The sequence below is a fragment of the Schistocerca piceifrons genome, chromosome 5 (genome assembly GCF_021461385.2).
Source record: "Schistocerca piceifrons isolate TAMUIC-IGC-003096 chromosome 5, iqSchPice1.1, whole genome shotgun sequence".
NCBI classification, from domain to species: Eukaryota; Metazoa; Arthropoda; class Insecta; order Orthoptera; family Acrididae; genus Schistocerca; species Schistocerca piceifrons.
This window is the reverse complement of record NC_060142.1, coordinates 172,697,275-172,702,173: the sequence shown is the minus strand read 5'-3', so window position 1 is coordinate 172,702,173 and position 4,899 is coordinate 172,697,275. Positions and strand designations below refer to the sequence as shown.

The 4,899-nt window shown below is 46.7% G+C and overlaps 1 pseudogene; it reads right to left on the bottom strand.

Annotated features, from left to right (window-relative positions):
- Positions 1 to 335: 335 nt before the first annotated feature.
- LOC124799686 lies at positions 336 to 453 on the bottom strand (annotated as a pseudogene).
- Positions 454 to 4,899: the final 4,446 nt, after the last annotated feature.

Sequence of the window (4,899 nt, the reverse complement as noted above, 5' to 3'; positions counted from 1 at the left end):
TGGCGCCCTGCGACATCAGTCTCGGGCTCTGCGGCGCTTCAAATAGCAACGTGTCGATACTTGCGAAAAAGAGGCCAAAACCCCAGAAGTTCATGTGAGCTGCAAGCTCGGTGAATGATGTTAGGCTCTCCTCCCGCACACGCCATTAAGGCCGAAAGGTACCGACTGGCCGCCGTGTCATCCTCATTCCACTGGCGTCACTGGATGCGGATATAAAGGGGCATGTGGTCAGCACACCGCTCTTCCGGCCGTATGTCAGTTTCCGAGACCGGAGCCGCTACTTCTCAATCAAGTAGCTCCTCAGTTTGCCTCACAAGGGCTGAGTGCACACCGCTTGCCAACAGTGCTCGGCAGACCGAATGGTCACCCATCCAAGTGCTAGCCCAGCCCGAGAGCGCTTAACTTCGGTGTTCTGACGGGAACCGGTGCTACCACTGCGGCAAGGTCGTTGGCTTAATGATGTTACATTGGCACCAAATTTAACCAAAATTCTGCCCAACGCCACCGCGTAGACGGGACGCACAATGAAGAGGTCGTCACAGCCACTCACCCCTTCTTCGGACATCTCTGAGATGATCAGAACAGCGCGACATACAGCTCTGAAATCATGTGGTTGTCTTATGGGTAGCCAAAGAAAACATTTCAGACGCATCAGAGATCAGAACTGCCACGAAGCAGCCTCACCGGCTGGCATAAAGAGCGTCTTTCCCTGGAACATTCATTCCCACATATTTCGCGGTTGAAAAAGACAACTTGCAGTGCGATGAGCAGCAGGGACATATTCGTGACAAATTTTGACACTGCTGACTCCCTCGGACGTTCCAGCCCTTCTCGTAGGACGTTATCACACTCCTTTGGAGTTTAGCGTGACCGCAGTTTTTGCTCTCACGTACAGCGTGGGACCACTAGGGACTGTCCAAAACTATCCGACGTAATCTGCACGTGATCCGAAGCAGCAAAGGATTCTCGTGCTTTTTCGGCCTTCCCGTTTTCCGCTCTCCTAGTTCGGCAACACCCTCTATGCTGCCAACGCACCTTGCTTGAGCACGTCGGAAATATGTCTTCAGAACTTTCGACACCAAATCTGCATGTCGGCTACTCAAGGACCTGCCGTTAGGCAACCCCACCCGTTCAGATTTCGTCGAATGTTTTTGAACAGTCCTTAATGGTTCTAACCTGTCGACGAGAACAAAACTTGCGGCCGCATAGGTTTAAAAGGGGTGCCGTCACGTTCGAAGGGAATGTAACCCCATAGAGAAGGGTTGAAACATGGAGAGTGTCAGCAGTGTCAAAGGTTGCCACTGTAGCGTATCGCACTGCGTTCTGTCGTTGTTAATTTCGAAACATATGGGAATCAACGCCCCAGTCAAAGGATGGTTTCATTGACACCATTTATGTCACATTGTGGCCTTTTCGCGACAATTCTGAGCGCTGATGTGTCTCAAATGTTTTCCGCTGCCTTCAATAAGAAAGCCGAATGATTTCAAAGCTGGCTGTTGTGGTACTGACGTCCATTGCAGAGACGTCAAGAGGAGAGAGAAAATGTAGGTAAGAGGAGCTGTGAGCTCCTCCTCGTCGTGTGACACGTGCACGGTGGCTCTGGGAAGAATTGCGATGAAATTTGGTCTCAATGTTACATCTATAACCTGGCTTACAGCTCACACGAACTTCTGAGCTCTGGCGTTTTCTTCGCAAATGTCGACACCTTGCTGTTTGAAGCGTCTCAGAGGCCGTGAATAATATCGCAGGGCGCCACGCAGTTTGTAGGCACCTTTGAACCACATTTCAAACATCTGCGTTGCAACGGGAGACAATTATGTGGTTTCCAAAAAGTGATCCTTTTATTATATTGCGCAGTGTGCATTACCCGTGTTTCCATGTAGCTAAATTCTAAAGAAAATCAGTAATCCTTAGAATTTCGAACATATTAACCATGTTACGTTGTTTTTTTTAGGTCGGAAAAGGCTGTGAACATCTTCTGATTCTTCTTAATCTAGCTTCCGTTATTAAGTGCAACATTGGAAGTACCTCTGGTGCCTTCACCGTTCCTGAATCCAAACTCATCGTCATCTAATAGATCCTCGATGTTCTTTTTCATTCATCAGTATATTATTCTCGTCAGCAATTTGGACACATCAGCTTTTAAGGTTTTTGTAAGATATTTTTCACATTTATAAGGCCTTGCTCTCTTTGAGATTGAATGACACTTTTCCTAAACTTTATTTCAAATGGTTCAAATGGCTCTGAGCACTATGGGACCCAACTTCTGAGGTCATCAGTCCCCTAGAACATAGAACTACTTAAACCTAAGTAACCTAAGGACATCACACACATCCATACCCGAGGCAGGATTCGAACCTGCGACCGTAGCGGTCTCGCGGTTCCAGACTGTAGCGCCTAGAACCGCACGGCCACTCCGGCCGGCCAAACTTTATTTCTTCAGTCTCATGGATTCTACGCACCGCCTGGAAAAATCGTTTTGCTGCCACTTACTGGTATCCATTCGCAATTACAATAGCTGAACTTAAGTACCGCCCTCAACAAATCATGACCACATTAAACAAATTATTTGAAAATGAAAGGATTTTGAACGATGTTTGTGAACGGAGCAGCCGGATACAGCCTGCCGTGCTTTGTTGGGACACTATTCAGATGTCGTTCCCCCGCATAAGTTCCGTATATATGTCCGTTACATCTAAGAGGTTGTCTGGTCTATGTGAAATCCGCATTGTGTGCAAGAGTCGGAGAGCACAGCGCCTCATATTACGATATCGGCTGGGATGTCATCACGATACATTTTTGAAGGGTGTCTGAATGGAAAATGTTGTTGTAACATGTTGCAGATGTTGTTAATGCTTCATTGCGAAGACAAGGCAGTCATGTGAGACCTGTATGATTTCAGCTGGACAGAGCTACATCACCATTTGGTATTCGGATCGGTGAGTTCCTTGATGATCAGCTTCGAAGCCACTGCATTGGGCGAGGCTCTGACCTTTCCAGCTCCATTGAAGTGGTACTACGAAGCCCGGAGCTTATCGTGACAGACAACTATTTATGGAAAATAATACGCATTTGGCTCAACGTCCGTACGAGGCTAATGAACTATTGCACAAGTGTTAAGAAAACCTTTTGAAGCCTCCTGAGATGCTACGCAAGATGTCAAGGACATGGAGACGTATAGACCTCTGAAAGGCACGATTATGTACTCATAGATTAGATGGATACATAGTTTTTGTATACAGGGTGAAAAGTATTTAAACCGACAAACTCTGGGAGGTTGTAGGGGACATCAAAACAAATTTTTTTCCCTTATGTCATTTTTTCCCATGAGTAGTATTTAAACCGGTAGAGAAAGATTTCTCTGGAGGCAAATTAATTAAACCAACAAACACTTTTCCATTTTTTATGACCAAGAGACAACACATTAACACAACCCAATTTCAATTACAGTAGATTTTAAAAAATGCCTCCATTGACACGCAAACAAAGGTTACACCATCGTATCATGTTCTGTCTGACACGGGCAAAAATCCCAGGAGTGTCCTGAATTGTTCCTGCTGCTGCTACTATCCGGGCAACCAGATCCTCTTCTGATGCAACAGGTGTTGCGTAAACAAGGTTGCGCATCTCTCCCCACACAAAAAAGTCCAGAAGGGACATATCTGGGGATCGAGCAGGCCATGGTACAGGACCACCTCTGCCAATCCACGTTTCTGGGAAATGTCGGTTCAGGAATCGATGCACACGACGACTGAAATGCGCCAGCGCCCCTTCATGTTGGAACCACATGCGTTGTCTTGTAGGGAGCCAGACGTCTTCCAGCAATTCTGGCAATGCTCTGGCGATAAAATTGTAATAGTTCCTGCCATTTAATGGCCTAGGTAGCAGATACGGCCCAATTAAACAGTCCCCAACAACACCGACCCACACATTAACGAAGAACCGCAGTTGATGTGCGCTAGTAACTGTGGCATGTGGGTTATCCTCACTCCAAACATGCCAATTGTGCGTGTTGAAGACTCCATCATGCTCTAACGTTGCTTCATCGGTAAACAGCACAGAGGGTGGAAATGTAGGATGCATTTCACACTGTTCCAGGTAGCACAAGGGAAACTGTGCTCTGGGTGGATAATTCACTGGTTCCAGGTTGTGGACACTCTGTAAGTGAAATGGACGTAACAATTGCTCCCGAAGGACTGTTCTTACATTCGTCTGATTCGTCCCCATGTTACGTGCAATTGCACGAGTGCTGATTGAAGTATCCCGCTCCACATGCTGCAAGACAGCTTCCTCAAATTGCAACGTTCTTACCGTGCGACGGCGTCCCTGTCCAGGTAATCTGCTAAACGACCCGGTCTCACGCAGACGTTGGTACACAGCAGCAAAGCTCGTATGATGCGGGATACGGCGATTAGGATATTGTTGTTGATAAACCCGCTGTGCAGCTCGTCCGTTGTGGTGCGCTACGTAGCAGGCCTACGCACCAACAATATCAGTGTACTCACTCCAGGTGTATCGCTCCATTAGTAAACAGAGACAATGCACTACTACACAGGTGGACAGCAGTTGCCTACAACTGAAGAGCGTAATACGCCCTCTAACAACTGAAGAGCGTAACACGGCCTCTAACACCTGAAGAGCGTAACACGGCCTCCACCGGTTTATAATCCTCATAGGAAAATATGACAATAGGGAAAAGTATTTGTTTTGATGTCCCATACAACCTCCCTGAGTTTGTCGGCTTAAATACTTTTCACCCTCTATAAATACTCCAATATACAATATACTGTATGGATGGTTCTCATACACACTGTACAACTACGGAGGTGTCAAACAACTGTTAGGGGATTAACTTTTTTAAAAATTGTCCACGGAACTGAAACATGGTCATCCAGAGAA